We start from the raw sequence: 17,343 nt of genomic DNA, 5'->3' as shown, positions 1-17,343 counted from the left end.
AATGCGATTCGAGGGGAGGGGGAAGCTCGTGAAATTTCGGCGGGTTATTGCACTGGTTCTCGCAGATATAAAATCCTCGGTGTCTCTTTCCCTTCCTTCGATCCTGAAATTCCCCGTGAAATACAACAATCGCAGTCCCTGTCGAATCCCCGGGCCGTTCAACATTCGCGTTAAACCGATTCGAACGCGGCCATTCGTCCCGCTTCCTCGGAGCTTATCAATCTTGGACGCAAAAGCTTGCCGGGGACTAGAAATTCATCTCTCTGCTGCAAAAACGGGCAACACTCTGCCCCTGTCCCCTGTTCGCTATTCTGTCCACCATTCTGTTCGCGTCAGACGAGATTCCAGAGTGTTACGTTGGGACCGAAGTGCCATTTTCACGCTCGATACATTGATTTATCGATCTTTTAATCCTCTCTAAACGGTCCAGAATCTTCCTCGGGGTCCAAAATACAACATTTCGTGCGATAAACATTTTTTAATATAACAGTGATAAATCGACAAAGTTGAACAAATGGTAAAAAGGGCACGAGGTACCATTTTTCTTTTTAGAGAAGATGTCAAGTTAAATTTGATTAAATTCTGATAGAAGCGCGTTCACTAGGTTGGAGTCTCGGACTGGATTTTTGAGTATGGCCGTTCGGTCCAGCGTGACGGCGACGTCGCGACGCCGCCGTTCCACGGAAATTGGTTGTTTCGAATCGAGTTCGAGTGCGAGAACTTATCGAGTGCTCCTCTCTGCTCGCTCGATCCTTTTTCTTCTTTTTTTTCTTGTTCACCGATCGCTCGGGGAATCGTTCGACTCCGAGAAACCGATATCACGTCGGAAGAGGACGTAGGGACGTGACGTCCTTCTGACCGGGGCGGAACTATCGTACGCGATCACGTCGTTTGTTCCGAGTTGAATCGTTTACCAAAGACGAGCGAGCGCTCGATCTCGTTCGAAATTTGATTCGGGAGCTCGTAAACTGAAACTCCCGACGAACTTCGTCGTTCCGTAAACAGCTTAACGACGCAAATACATTATTCTTGACGCGAGAACCTATCCCTACTCACCTGTTAATTAACGGTGGCACGTTCGTCGTGGATTTCACGCGTTTCTCGCAGAAATGGACGCGCGAAATGTGATACGGTACAAATAAGGGGAGAATTTTAGAGCATCGTCTTAGTTTCTATTTGTTGAGGGACGAACATTGTTAGTACTACTAAAATATTTATTAAAGAAATGATCAATTATAGATTTTCAAACATGGTAGCCAATGTATTGAATAAGTGTGTCGAGCCACTTCATTCCGATGAAAAATCTAGAATTCCAAGCGCTTAACCAGTACATACATATCCATTTTTGCGATATCTCATGCATAAAATTTCCGTATCCTTTCCACCGCAGCACCGCATTTACATATAACTACATATATGAATAAATAAATACAGCAACAGCTGTGACCGAGCAAAACCGAGTGTGGCCGGGGGTTAACAAAATGTCGTCGATTTCAGCGAAAAAGTTTTCTATTTGTACGATCGAGCCTCGGGCAAATTCATCGGGCCACTACATACGTACAGCGATTCTACGTGAAAAAAAAATTGTTGTCACATTTTTTCATCCGAAGCTTCGTTTTCGAGAAAATCGAGTTTGAAAGTGCAGCGAATATGCGTGCTATTAGAGAGAAAACTTTTCGCGCGTCTGTGACCATGGTAAACCAATTCTACTTCCTGCGAACCCGCCTCCGTACGGCGGAGCCTGGGTCGATTTTGACCCGGGATATGAAAATCATCGTTCAATTAGTTTCTGGCGACTCAGTTGAATGTACAGGAAGGGAAATTCTTCAAAAAATCTAATAAATGTTCTTATTCTTTTTCTCTCGGAAATTCCCGAGTCGCACTCGGTCAAAGTCGGGATTCTTCTCTCGGGCAGGGCGTTTCTCTCGACGGTTGGCCCAGAAAGTGCTACGAAATAATAAATTGAAACGGGGAGGCGATGCTTGATGAAATTTGTCCTCGACGGCAGAGTCGGATGGCGCGAGGGAGGAAACGGAGGGAGCAACAGTAAATGGGAAACGACTGGCCTAGGCTGTAATCGAGAACGGTTTACAGCGGCCAGATTGTACGTCGAGGGAAAATGAGACTCGTTTCGGAGAAACAGTTTTCCCAGCTAGTTTTTAACGCCCGCTTCCTCGGCACTGTTTTCGCGCGATCCAATTCGAAGAAGTTTCGAACTTATGGAGATCTTGCTGATCATTTCTCGAATGGGGTCGAATTGTATTTTAGCTTTATTTCATTCGAATTGCAAAATTAATCTGCAAGATAAAAATTCCCAGGTGTCACTCTTTCGTACAGGAGTCTGCAAAACTCACAAAAAGAAATTAGAATTTTATCTGATGTTTGTGGGAAGGGCGATCCCGATTGACAATATCGAGAGAAACAGAGTTTTTAGATGGAGTCTGAAACTGTGTAACAAATGTAATTTGATTTGTTCTAATATGAATAGTAAAGAAGATTTGAATTGTAGCTGGTTCACGTTGCTCGAAATAGTCGCATAAAATGTAAATCGGAAGGTATAAAATCCGCCGGTTTAATGATGCCACGCTTAATGGTCCCATCACAATGTGATGACTGACAGTAGGCAGAACTTGTTCTCTCAAGAAAGGCAGAAAGAGGAGAATGAAGATAAAGAGGTAGATGATGGACGCGAAGACGTTGAAAAGGGAAAATGATGGACGTTGAGACGGGTGGTATGGAAATTGTAGATACAAAGATGATGAAGATAGGGAGATAGCAATAAGCAAGTAAAAGAGAATATGACAGGAATGAATTGCGACATGAAATGTCAGTGAGCCGAGTGGAAAATCGGGTTCATTTCTTTTCATAGTCGACAGTCTCGGGGAAAATGGGACTATGTTTGATGACCTACAATCAGGTGTCTTGTTACGCGTAAAATATTCTTTGAAATGTTACGTCCCCGTTACGTGAAATATTTGTTATGTTTATTAAACAATTCTCTGAAATTATTCAGGTCTCCCGTATATATGGAAATTTGTTGCAAACAATGCTGATAACCCCATGCATTATAGGATTGATGGGATAAAACTTGATCTTTTAATATTCATGCAAAATGAGGTTTACTCATGCAAAGCTGATTGCAAGTTTGAATTTTTCATGCGTTATCTCTGCTCCGCAATGGCGTCGTTCTTACAATCCAGCAATTGTCACCGCGTTCCTACTGAAAAAGGAATTAAAATTGTTTACTAAGCTGACGCCGACGATTGGAAATTTTCAATGCGACAGCCTCGATATTTGCACGGTTTCATTCCGAGGCTATGGAAATCGCAGCGCCATAAAAATATGAATGCAGAACCGATAAAAAAAAGCAACATGAATTCCCACGATCGACTTCGTAAATTTTTGGTTTGGTAGAAAAATCCGCAGCGTAGTTTGTCGACACCCGGTACAGAGATTCTATCGACACAGTGACTTCTGAAGCGAATCGTTTCGGAGTTTCGAGGATTCGTCGGCAAAGGGTCGGTAATTGCTCGGAATCGATCCTAGACCCGGCATTATTCAGTTGTTATCTCTCGGACAATTGTGCATTCGTCGCTCGGCGATAATGAGCGACCGTTTCTGGGGACAATACGGCAACAGTGTGTTTCTATCTAGGCGTGGGTGCAGGATAATCTGTCGCGTTTGACGTTCAAGATACCACGATCGAGCGGACGCACGGACGTACGGACGTATACCGGTGACGGGGACGAGCTAATTAGCGATCTCCGGGAAGGACGAGGCGAGCGCGTGTCGCTGCCGGATGAAGCACAGTGCATCATGCACGCTGCACGCTGCACATTTCAATGCGCGCCGCTCCAATTAACTGCCGGACCCGGTGCATGGGGTTAATTGGCCGCCGATGATCGATAGCGTTTTAAAACTGGGCCGATGCGCGTCTTCCAACCAATCTACCCTCGTCACAAGAAATAGACTGCACATCTTTTTTTTTTTATTATCAACACTGGAATTATTAGATCGAGTTCCTTCTTATTTTATGCGTTTGCGACAAAACTTGGCAGGTGTAATTCAAAATCGAGTTCATTGTTCAAAAATACAATCGGATCAAATTCCTCGGAATTTCTATGAATCAAGGTGTCGTATGTTTCCGCGATCGGAACGGTGCAGCTTGTTTTTTTTGTTTATAAATAGACACTGTCGACGCTCGATTTTCCGTGTTCCTCTCGTTTGCCAGGGAAAACATCGTTTGCGTAACAATCACCGATGAAAGGCGATTAAAATGGCGGGCGGGGTGAGAAGTGTAGGGGGGAGGAGGTAGAGACTGTTCATCGCCGCGTGTTCGGCCGATCCGACGGGACGAAACTTTTAATTAGAAATGAATCGTGCGCAGACCGATAAATAGTATCGCAGTCTCTCTCTCTCTCTCTCTCTCTCTCTCTCTCTCTTGTCAGGCAAATGATATCGGAAATATTGGTCCAACCGATGTAGAAACCAATGATACGCTTTCCCCCGGCCGTAATTAATGACATTTGCACACGGGGAGAATGAATATGTAAGTATATCGTAAACTGATTAGTTATAGAACGCGTGGAACCGTGCCGCCGCGGCGCGCCGGTAGACAGAGCGAGACTCCCCGTATCTCGGGTTTAATTAAAATGAATCCGCGTGCCGCAGTCGACCGTTTATTTACTAATTAATACGACCCCGACGGTACCTGTCAACGTGTCGCGTCACCGCCCTGCGAACGCCGAAAATTATGCTACTCGGAGGATATCCGCGGGATTTTTCAATTGAAGTACGTCACCGAAAGTTGAAGCGTGCGAATGCAGGACGAATTTTTATTCAGCGGTTTTCACTTCCATTCGGTTATTTAATGTAATTCTAGCCGAGTAACGCGCGACACGGCACCGTGCGTGGGCGTGACGCTGTCAATGAAAAAGCCGCAAATGCGATCGAATTCTTTTTTTTTTTTTTTAAATTAATTGCAAAAGTTGCATTTGGTATCGAATTTATGTGTTGAGAACGTTTTCGCGAAAGGGTGGTTATTTGGCAATTATTGAACTTGAAATGTGTTGTTGAGGTACTTTTTTTTGTAGAAAATAGTAGGAACTCGAGAATGTTTGTATCCTCGGTATATGTTAACTGTTAACGAGTTGAAATGATATTCGTAATTTGTTCACATTTTACAATGTTCGAGCGCAAGCACGGCAGAAGAAAATCAAACAAAATTGGAACAATTCGTTCGGAAATACCTGTGCAACAGCGTGATCGATAAAATACACATATACATTCAAATAACATGGTGAATACACTAGGTAACAATTACACATTTGACGAGTTAAAAATTTCGAAAAAAACAGAAAGAGCGATACAAAAACTCGGCTCCGAGTAAACTTGCTATTGGACCGTTGTGTCATTGTTTTGATGGGTAAGGAGATCGATTTCAAGTCCGATTGGTACGATGAAATCATGGTTGGATGCAGCGAGCAGGTGAATCAGTGCTGTTCCACTTTCTTTCCTCGCTGAGCGTACATCAGTAAGATTCACCTCTGAAAATTGAACGGACCGCGCGCACCTGCGGGCTCATACATATTCAATCGAAATGTGGAGAGCCAGCTTCGCAGTCCTGTATCCCTCTCTCTCTTACTTTCTGTATTCGTCGCGACGAGTTGCCCTCGAGGTGGCGAATTAACAAGGGTCGAAATCGGATGCAGAGCTGCTCGACAATTGCACGGCTTAAGTAAAGTTTCGGTTTGGGTTTCCTCGTTTAGACATCCTCGCTTTTGAGACTCGAGTGCTTGCGACGCTCTTAAGTCGAACATCAAGATGACTTCGACGACGCTTTCGCTCCTGCGTCCCCTTCCTTACGCCGGAGTTGTCTCACGCAACGTGACTACGTGCTCGGAGCGCATTTTGGGAACATAGACGTCTTATTAATTTAACCCTTTGCACTCGGAGCTATTTTAACTGAAAAATTTCTTCCGATCTAGAATATTTCCATCCCGTATGATTTTTGAAATTTTATGGATATGAAATTGGTATAATACCTCGTACAATACCTAAATGTTTAGTTATTGATTAGATACCCATACATTTTCTATTGTAAACAATGTTTTGAATAATGATACAGCAATTTGGGTTGATAATAAATTTTGATAAATTCAATTAATGTTCCAAACATTTTCAATTTTGCATGAACATCTGCAACTTAGCTGTTTGTCCGAGAAGTCTGACCATAATCGATTAACGGTAAATAGTTAACAACAAATGGCTCCCAGCTCGTCGATGATGGTCTACATAGTGTTCCCTGATTGAGGGATTCGATTTTCCGTCGATCACCGTGTCCGAAAGTTTTAATTTCTGTTTTAACGCGGGACGGGGTTCGCCCGCCAATCAAATTCGCTCGGACGCCGCGCCGCCGTGCCGAGAAGTTTTCCGAAGTTTCGGGTAAACTCGAGAGATGGCCCGTTCGAGGAATTGGGCCGTGATGCGCGACGATCACCGCATTATCGGATTAATTCGGCCTCGTCAAGTTTCGCTTCGGCGACGTCCACGGCCAACTTCTTCCCGGCTTCGCGTGCGAAATTGAATCATCGCCGAGAAAAGAGCTGAAAATCGCTGCCTGTTAGCACTATATTTCACCGTACCACCTCGTGAAACTTCGCTGCGAAACAGAAGTGTCTACGAGATCATTCTAACAAATCTGCGGAAACTGTCCGTTCCACAGTTCCATTGACTGAACAATTTTACAATGAACCAATCTGTACGTTCGATTCAACATTTATATAAATAGGACAAAGAAGAAGCGTGCCTAGCGTTATTTTTAATATAAAGACGGTAGCAAAACCCGTAAGTGGAGCGAAGATTCCGCAGCTTTTTATTTTTCATTTAACGAAGGGCTTACCGGGGTACTCTTGATGCCAAAGTCGTAAATCGTGTCCTCTTGTCTCGTAAAGCATGGCTGCTATCTCTTCTTGGCGATTTCCCTCGAAATAACAGTTTATGACGAGCCATCTCACAAAGATAATTTATTATCGCTGTCTTGTCGCTCTTATCGTTACGCCTTTGCAAACTTTACGTTGGTAATTTGGAAATCTCCTGTGTTAAAATGTCATATTACCTGCCGCCGAAGAACATTTTTCCTTTTTCCCTGGTGTACTCACTAGCCGACGCAAAATCAATTCGCACATTTCGACGGAAGAGGAATCGCGATCGAAAAGCAACAGTCTGAAATCAAACAGAATCGACCTCGAACAAACCGTGCAAAACGCGTGGGACAATAACGATTTCGACAGAGACGCGACCAGAAACGATTCTTCCGTTCGGTAGCTGTGAAATTTCGGGACAAAGCCGACCAATTTTCACTATAATTCGTCTGTTACGGACAGGATGCGGGAATAATGCAGAAGTATCGGTCTATGCGCGAAATGCACCCGGTTCCCAGCGCGTTAAGCACGCCGCGTTTCATCCGCACAATTAACCATAGAATATTTCGATAATACATCGAGCCTCGGCGAGGGTTCGAAGGGGGCATCAAACATTTAACATGAAATTCGATTCGACGTTTCCCGATCGCCGGGGAATCCAGGTCACCGGCTAATGCACTTAGGCGAGCGCGGCGCGGTTGCGAGAGTTGCAACCGAAGCGAAGGTGGAGCGGACCTTCTCCGGTTGCATCGGACATCGCGGGATCATCTTCTAGCTTGCCCGATACCCGGGGAAATTGATAAAATCGCCGTCTGTTTTTAAGCCAGAGACGCAAGATGCTCCGGACAGTTAGACGTCGTTAAAAGGAGCTTATCGGGCTCGTGCTCGACCGGAAGCGAAAGATGTCATCGGAAGATGTCTGCAGACGATCGAGAAAAGAGTCGAATACGCGGGAGCCGATCGAAATCTTACCCACTTTCACGCCGGTCTTAAATATTATCCTTTCTGCATCCTACATTTTTACTTGTTACGAATTAACGCGTTGTATACAGACTCTGAAGCGGAACCATTATATCTATTCGTTCTAAATGAACAAATAAATGGAAACTCTTCAATAGAATCAATATTTCCACTCGTCACAAATAAACGAACAAATGAAAACTCTTTAATACTAAACTATTCAACTAAAATGAACGAATACATAATTAGGAACACTTGCACCATTTCCATTCTAATCAAGCGAACAACTGAAGGCTTCGTCCCAGAATCAACATTCTTAAAAATTCTGTCCATCCTTTCAATTCCCGAGATAAATTGAAAAACATCCCCCATCACGAATTTGGTCGGCTCTAAAGGGAATTTTCGATTGGGGCGAGTCAGGATCAGAGTTTGCGGCGGGAATAAACATCAGCGCATCGAAAACGGATCCGGATTCCGGATCGGACGAGGGTGCATTGAGCGCATCGCGTCAAGTTCACGCGACAGCCCAGCCCGAAACTGTTGTACGGACAAGTTTAAATGGTTCTGGCCCGTAAATGTCGGTCGACCGCGGAATCACCGTTCGTTGAATTAATGCAGAGGACAGTTTGAAGGAACGTTTCCGGCCTCCGGTTTCGAAGGCTGCTCCCGACACCGATTCTCCTCGTTAAACGCCGTTTCCTTTCCTATCCATCGTTCTCGCACGCCCCGCTCGTGGCCGTTCGTTAAATATTTGCACGGTTTTGTTATCGCTGGAGGCCGACCCTGCAAATTATTCCGCGCGAAACTGCCTGATGGACCGAGAGAAATCGGACACAAGCGGATTCTTTGTTAAACGTCATTCTGTCTGCGGAGTTCACTGGATATTGTTTTCGCGCGATCGAGCTCGATCCCGGGTTTCCAGGGATTTTTTTCACAGCAATTTTTAGCGTTCCAGTTTAATGGTACCAGTTAAATACGGTAGAAATATTAACACTAGGTTGACGGAGCGGTAACAGTGACGGTTTATATTAATATTAATGTTATATAATATCATATTAATATTAATCACATCACATCCGGACATTAAACACATTTTTCATACTGCGCTTCAAATCATTTGATTAATCATACTGTCTAAATTATTCTATTAATACCCTGTTTGTGCAATCGACGCAGAACGTTTTCGTGATTTCGTGATTGATCGACAATTCCACATTCCAGTTTACCAGAACGAATTTTTACAATGAATTCGACAATTTTAACTAACCAACAATTATCAACATATCGAAATATAATCAGTTGGAAAAATCGAAACGTGTGGTTTGCAATTTCTCCAGTAAGTTTAATCGATCTCCAAGCGTGTGTAGAGGATTTCCAGCAAAAGCATCCGAATAATTTCGTCGATTTTCATGTAAAAGAGTATCGCCGAGTGAAGTGAAGTCATTAAATCGGTCAAGAATCGCTTGGAAAGCCAGCGCGACGCGATGGGAAGCTCGGTTCCGTCGTATTCGCGTGGAACGCGCGTTAACACCGACGCGACGTGACAACGCACTATAAGGTCGACCGAGACACCGCTTTCAATGGTGGTGTATTATTGATTTCATCCCGGAGAGAAAGAGAGAGAGAGAGAGAGAGAGAGAGAGAGAGAGAGAGAGAGAGAGAGAGAGAGAGAGAGAGAGGGAGAGAGAGGTGTGTGAGTGTGTGCGAAAGAGAGAGAGAGACCTGTCTATCGCCTATCTAACCAGTCGGCTTTCACGGTTCTCTCCGTTTCAACTGGTGAAAAGCTTCAACTGTTGTTGCACGTGCTGCTACAAACCCCGCGGGCACGTTTTACCATTTATTATTAGGTTGTTGCATAAGCTTCGCTCTCCATTTCGTTCCTGTAAACACTCTATCAGCGAGTTGCGCGATCAAACTGCGTCTGTGGAACCTGATTTGCATTCAGGGGTGCAATATACATTATATACATTGTATGTGTGTGTGTCATTTCGACTGATTTTCAGTGAATGGCCCTCTTTATTTCGAATCGCAGCGCCAATTTTATCGGCGGCTTTTATCTTCGACACTGCGATGATAAAACGTTTCGTTCGGTGTAAAGAGACTCTCGAATCGCACGACAGATATGTGTGCGTTTGATCGACGAAACTGCAGATCTTTCGGCGAAATCAATATTTTTCACGACTGCAATTTTTCTGTTCGAATTTTCGCAATTTGCGGGAAATGAGAATTTTCTGTATAAACTGCAAGTCAGGAGCTATATATCGTGGTGACGAAAAAGCGAACAAGAGACGAAACGCGTCGTGGGACTACTGGAACAATTTCCTTAGTAATATTGTTCGTTCGAATTCGTTTTCTTTCGTTCTCGATCTCGGCAGATCGTCTGAGCAGATTCGCCAGTAATCGTGCAGCTTATTCATGTTTCTTATCATCGGATTATCACTTAGGGAAGTAACTCGATCGGCGGATCGGGACGTTCTAATAGAATGGAAGAGAATCGTGTGCATTTTCAATTCTGTTCGAGGCGTGATGGAAGCTGCAGCCCGGAGGTAATCGAGGGCGAAAAATCGATTCGGAGGCAGCGTGTCTGCGAGAGTCGAAGATCCCGGGTATTGCATCGGGATTCCTGGTAGTAATGCTTATTCTTATTTGGCGCGCGTGATTCCGCGTACAATGAAGAAAATTTCGCGCTACCGCCCACCGCCTCGGCAAATTCAGAAAGAAGGGATTCGATTTAGCGGCGGAACCGATGCGCGGATAATACCCGAGCAATAATGTCGCCGAAGTAACGGGACGGGATGTGACACCGATAAACTTACAGCCTGTAGCAACATCACGAAAAATTTAATAACATCACGAAAACTGCTGGAACCTCGAGGCAATCAAATTTTATTTCATCTAAAAAGAAGAAACTGACTCGTTAAAATACGGCAACGGGTTAACGGGACGTCGTCTTGATTTCCAGATGATTTGCAGGTAAATACAAATACCTCTTTGCCAACCGGGATTGATAGATTTGTCAGGAGATACCGAGCTATTGATCCATCCGTATCGGTACGCCTATTGAACAGAGTCTGTTCCGAAGATATTTTCCTGAAAGCCACAATTTAATAACATTGCTCCGCGGAACAGACTCCAACGAATAAGTTGATTGGAAGATGCTTCTGATCTTCTTCAAATAATTCTTCCGCATTACCGATATATATGTATATATATCGACTTGGGAGTCGGATTACCTTTGCGATTGAAGACCGAATGCCAAATGTACAATATCCTCGGATACTGGAAAGTTAGAGCCCCGTATGTCTTCTATTTTTGTCTTCATCCGCTAAAGCCAGAAATAAAGGTGAATTCGATTTCAATTTCTTGCCGTGGTCAAATTGAATTCCAGCTTAAACGGGCATCCCTTTTTTCAGAGCTTAAAAACCGCTTGCACCGTATATACAGGCTCTCGCCGATAATTATTAACGATCGGTATCAGTTTCGACGGTCGCAGTTAGTATGCAAACGATTATCGTTATTGGAAGATTTGCGAGAGACAGCCGAGAGGATTTCGCGATTGCCAGTTTCTTCCCTCGCTCTCGCTCCGCGCAGCTGAATCTCAGCTATTCCGATTTATATTTGCTCGTAACATCAATTCGTTCGGTTATCTTCGGTATCTTCGTTTCATTTATTAAAGTTTGATGAAATCGAAATAATGCTTTAAAATGAATTTCGATTCGATATCATACGATTAATTTTCACGATTTTACAACTGTTCGAAAATTGGATATTCACCGTTCAAACACGTTCTCGAGGCACTGTACGCTCAATTGTTTATACAGTAGAATAAAACATAAAAGACTGGACATGGGTCCAGCTACATCGTCGTTCGATTCATATTTACAAAATTATCAGCAGTTCAAACAGCAGTATTTCGAAAATCGGAGGAGCGTTCAATTAATTTTCGGAGCCACGGTTTTACGAATTGTTTATACAGTAACGCGGAGGAATTTATTTGTGCAGGTGCTAATAACAGAGCAGGAGTTTGAAACATTTACCAAAACTCACGAACCGGGTAAACGGTGCACGTTCCCTTCGAATCTTCGGTATACCGATACTCTGTCGGACAATTTACGAAACAGTCGCAGCAGATTTCGAGGCAAGCCACGTGCAAAATAGAAAAACACGGAGGGTAGATCCTCGGATAGAGGGATATAGGAATAGACTAATACAGAGGGATATACTGTGGAGTAATATTGAGCGATAGAGTAATACAGAGTGATAGAGTAATGTAGAGGGATATAGGGATAGAATAATATAATGATAGAGAGATATAAGAATAGAGAGGATGTAGGGATATATATATATATATATATATATATATATATATATAAGGATAGAAGGATAAGTGATGTAGGAATATAGAGACAGTGGGACAGAGAAATAGAGAAATGGAGAAATAGAGAGATAGGAAGCACATGGTTTTCTCGCGGTCCAGTTTGCTGTCCGACACTCTCAAACCTCCATCGTTGTGGGGATGGGTTGGACAGGGACAAAAGATAACGATGATGCGCTTTGTTCGCTGCTCACAGTCCTCGCACGCCCTCCAGGAATGTTTTCATACGGAATCAGACGTGGCCTCAGCAGACACGATTACACGATCGTGCCCTGCTCCTACCGGTACGCTATGCCTCAAGAGTACACGTTCATTTTCCTAATTACGTTTACCTAAACGTACCAAACATACTCCGATAATTACTAAAATAATAAAGATCTCTTCGTGGTAAATGCATCCTTCTTCGGATGCACTCAGCTTTCCGGGAATTGCACAAGCTTCATGCAGTCTGTTGCGTTCGAGGCGTGTTTAGCATATGTATGATTTTTGCGAAACTTCCCGAATAACTTATGGTGTTCGCCGCGCGAGTTAAAGAATGCGACGACGATGACGACGACGACGATGCATAGGAGACCGTGAACCAGCTTGTATGCAACTGGCTTCGTTGGATGCGTGTGCATCCAGGGGAGATTGCAGGCCTGCGGGTCTCTCGGTACTGCTTTGAGCTGAACCTGAAGGGAGAGGAGGATCTTCTAGGGTGTGCGAAGAGAGAGAGAGAGAGTGGGGGGGGGTTTCTTTTTCGCTTTTTGTTTGAAGGGCCTCGTTTCCTTTGCAAGAGCTGATGCGGACGATGATCGGGGGGATGTTTTTTCTTCTCATCGAGGACCTCCTCGACCGAAATGACTTCATTATAAAGAGTTAATTGGCAATTTAAAGCCGGCGTTGTGTAATGTTTAACCGACACTCGTGAACCGTTCGTTCGATAGAAATTCAACACCGAACGTCAGCGCTAAGAGTCACTGGCATCCTTCGGAAGTTCCTCCACAATCACTTATAATTGTAATGGTTATGATGGTCTACCTTTTTTGTGCAAATGTTCGTTCGCCGAGATACACTTTCTACACATTCATCTTCGGAGTCGAAGAGCATTTGAAGGTTATGTCCTGGCACATATTTGAACGTATCTTTTTCATTACGATGGGGTGACTATTCAAAATAATACTGACAGATTAGGACAGGCCACATAACATTGTTGACGATACTGTTTGCGCGTTTAATTCGCCCAGCAAAATCCCGAATGAATCCGCGATGATTATCAGAGAATCGGTATTATGGTTTCAGCGAGGGCTGTCTAGTTGCGAATCTCTTTTCATCGAGCAGGCGGCGTTCATTTCGCCTGTGGCGCAACCGTCGAGGTCGAGTATTAGGCTAGTCTGCCTTGACGCGGCAAAAGATGCTAGTTGACAGAGTCTGCAAACTTCCGATCGCGGCTGGATAGAACCTGATCGCCCATAGGGCTTGGATAATCCTGCTAGATTGAATCCAGCTGGCGTCGAGCGAACACCGTCCCACAATTTCCCCGGAAACGCGAGCGAAATTCCTATCTTTCTGTTAGTCGTACCGTATTCGTTCCTGTCTCGGGAACTTCCTGATTCATAGGATTTGATTGTGGCATTGTCTTTATGGCATTATTTTTTCAATGTAGCAGTGATAAAAAAAATGAGTACAAACTTTTTCGATGTATCTTTGTGTCTGCAAAATGATAAACTTATATATTGTTAATAGTTTTCTGAATTAGTTGATTTTCCTGCTTCACACGAGACTCCTCCCTTAAGGGACGAAACTTCGCCGGTTGATTTAGAATGTGATTTCAGGCAGTTATAATGTCTTATAAACACACTCTTGGATGTTCTCATATGGAAGGCTCGGCAACAAAGAGATAATTAACCCTTTCCCGTGCAGTCATTAACTTCTTCGAACGGAGTTCGAGTGCGTTCGAAGAAGAGAAATACATTTCTCATGCATAAATCTTTATTACCTTAATAACAGTAATATGTAATAACCGGAGGCGAGTGTAATCAACGTTCAGGATATTCGTTGAACCGCGTAAACAGAGTGATTAAGACGCACCCACAGCTTCGCTCGAACTTAAATGCCGAGGTAATTTGTCTCCTCTGTTAACAAGTTCATTTTTCAAGTACCCGAACTCTAAAGTACACACTCGTTAGCGTTTACATGAACTCCGAGGACTCTTTTATTGGACCGAAACTTCCGATGCCGGGAAGTCTCTTGACCTCGTTGCGCAATATTTTCGTTAAAGATTTACGAGCTTTCAAAGCGAACCTCTTCTTTACAATACAGTCTTTAGGGGTTCGTTTATAGTTCGAGATTAGGTTGAAGACAAATTGTTCGAAGCTCGTTCTTTTAAATTATCATTCTGAAAGAAGTTCTTGCCGGAAGAAATAATTTTCCCACATGAAATAGTCGAGTCGGTAAGATTAAATTTTTTTAAGATTCAGAATAAAAAATAAACTTCACGTATGAAAAGACGTTGAAATAAATCGTTGAGTCAACGGGATTATAAGTAAAGATCGAGTTTGTACAATGTGGAATAAAAACGAATAGCTTTCGCGTTTGAAAAGGCATTAAATAAATCGGTTCGAGAGATTGCAAATTCTTATGGAAGACCGAGCAATTCCGCGTCGAAAAAATCATTGAACAATTCATAAAATGGTTGAGACAATAACTGGTAGCATGCTCTCAGGATTTATAGGAAGAATAAACGGTTTACCGTTGAAAAAATCAGAATGCCGAGTTATGACCGTCGACAGGTTCGCGCGGGAGCCATCCGGGAGCCGGCGCGCGATGTTCGTGCTTTCGGGGCGAATGTTTCGATTAAGCAGTGTTTTAACGGGAAATTTATGGTGACCATGTTTTTGCAGCCGTTACGGTGAATCCTCCTTTCCGCGGTGCGTCGGTAAACTTGAGATATATAGGTAGAACGCCGCCGGCGAATACAAATCCGCCGTTTGTTTCCAGCCTCTGGCTTCTTATAGCGGAACTTCGGTGTACGGTCGCGACCGTGTAACCGTATCGAGTTTACGAACAGACCGGTCATCGGCTCTAACCCCGGAAACCATAGATCCTCGGAAATAAAGATTATCTGTCTCGGGAAATCGTACATGATAGTTCAGTTAACGGTTCGAAACTCTGCGCCACGATTCTCCGCTGTGGCAATTTCCTTTTCGACCGAGATTCATATCCCAGAGTAAGAAAATCTAGCGGAAAGTGTGGAACACAATTTTTTCGTTCGGGCCCCCGTTTCGAGAAAAATGTCATTGTTGAGCACACGTACACTTAGGTTGTTCTGTTTACTAAAATATCTGCAGAATGTGGAACAAAAGTTTTGTTTTTGAGGTAATTGAATTTCTGTGCTAATCAAGTGTACGTGCACTTGAGTAGCTTTGATTTGCACGATCAAGTGAAATACTCGACAGGAGGTTATTTCGCCGTAAAAAATAGGTACCGAGTATCCAATACAATATTTTCACCCGCACTTCGTTTACGAAAAAATAATGTTTGAATATTTATCAAGTGCGTTCGATAAATATTCAAACCTGATTTTTCGGAAAACGGGTGCTCGAGGAAATAACGCTCGCCCTACATATTTTTTCTCGTATTTGCATATAGAATGATCCTCCGGTTGATTGGTTTATTTATGATCGAGTTAAAAATTTGTTAATGCTTTTTGACTTTGCCAAATGCGAGTATACTTGATGGATCTTTAAATTGGATTTTCCTCAATTCGTGGCATCAAACGAGGAAATTCTATTCTACAGTTTTCCGCGTGTAGAATAACCTCCTGTTGATTATGCCACCTTGGGAGTCGGCCAAATGCATTCGAGACATTTTCGAATATGCTTTCCTCGATTTCAGAGCCCCGACCGAATAAATTTATTCCACGATTCTGATTTATTTTCGCTGGTAGAATCACCACCGTTGAAAAGAGAGAACAATATTCTCAATTTGTATGAATACACGAAAATGTGTTATAAACGCAGAAAGGTGTACGATCAATTTATAATTATGTTACACCCAGTTCAGACGGAAGCGGAAGAAATCACAATGTTATGGATCGCAGCGATTTCCCGCTGACTTTTTTTTCTCGAACCGATGAATTCCATGAGCGGTGAAATATTTCTCACGTAGTAATGCATCCCAGACTAGATTTCGCGGGGGCAGAGATCTATGGAAATGAACTCGGAGAGTTCGAGATCTACAGAAATGAAATTCACGCGTTAGAAGTTCATGGAAATGCGACGACGTGTACGAGTTTCGGAACCTCTAAGGTAAATCGTGCCGTCTAGAAATCCACGAAAACGAGTTCCGGCGGCCATAGATCCTCGCAGACGCGACTTAAATGTTGAAAATCTTAGTTGAACCGTGGTGAAAGCGGTCCAATCACATCTGGAGATCGTTCGAGGAGCTCGTAAATTCGCGCTGATACGATTTAGACGTTGAAAGTGTTAATTGAACCATCACGGGAACGACTCGATCGTGCCAGGAGATCCATGCTGATACGATTTAAACGTTGGAAATCTTAATCGAACCATAACGAAAGAGATTACAGATTTTGATTGAGGGGAAAACTTACCCTCTCACTGAGACGAAACGTGTGTGACTCGCGGCGCAGCAGAAATTAAACTTGTCTAAACGATCATAGATTGACAATTTCAATCGAAACGTTGAAATGAATGATATTGTAACCATATATAATATTACAACAAGGTTCGCACAACAACGTGAATCCATGCGAGATTCGATTTACCCGCGTTCGATGAGCATCGATAATGAATTCTACGCGCGGCCATTTGAATAATTGCAATTCGCTGACCGGAAATCTTGGTCGAGTTCGAAGCCGGACCCGCCGACAGCTCGCCTGATTTACATCTCTGTTTATTTCTTGTAGCATCCGCGTCGGGACGCGTTGTCCCCCAATTAGCAGCGTCACAGATCGATCATGCTGTGCATGCAACGGGGAGACACGTTTCGCCCGATGCACGCTGCATACCAATGCAGTATCTGTGTGCCCGCAAGAATCCTCAACGAAACTTGGCGTCCCCCGCGGTCAAAGCCGTGGGGTTT

General features: G+C 43.6%; 1 protein-coding gene across 4 annotated transcripts in view; it reads left to right on the top strand.

Annotated features, from left to right (window-relative positions):
- The window catches only part of LOC143214246 (monocarboxylate transporter 10-like), a 141,637-nt gene that overhangs the window by 43,264 nt on the left and 81,030 nt on the right, over nt 1–17,343 (top strand). The window lies entirely within an intron of this gene.

This window comes from Lasioglossum baleicum, chromosome 1 (genome assembly GCF_051020765.1).
Source record: "Lasioglossum baleicum chromosome 1, iyLasBale1, whole genome shotgun sequence".
NCBI lineage: Eukaryota > Metazoa > Arthropoda > Insecta > Hymenoptera > Halictidae > Lasioglossum > Lasioglossum baleicum.
Note: the sequence above shows the minus strand (reverse complement) of the source record. Positions and strands in the feature narration are given on the sequence as shown.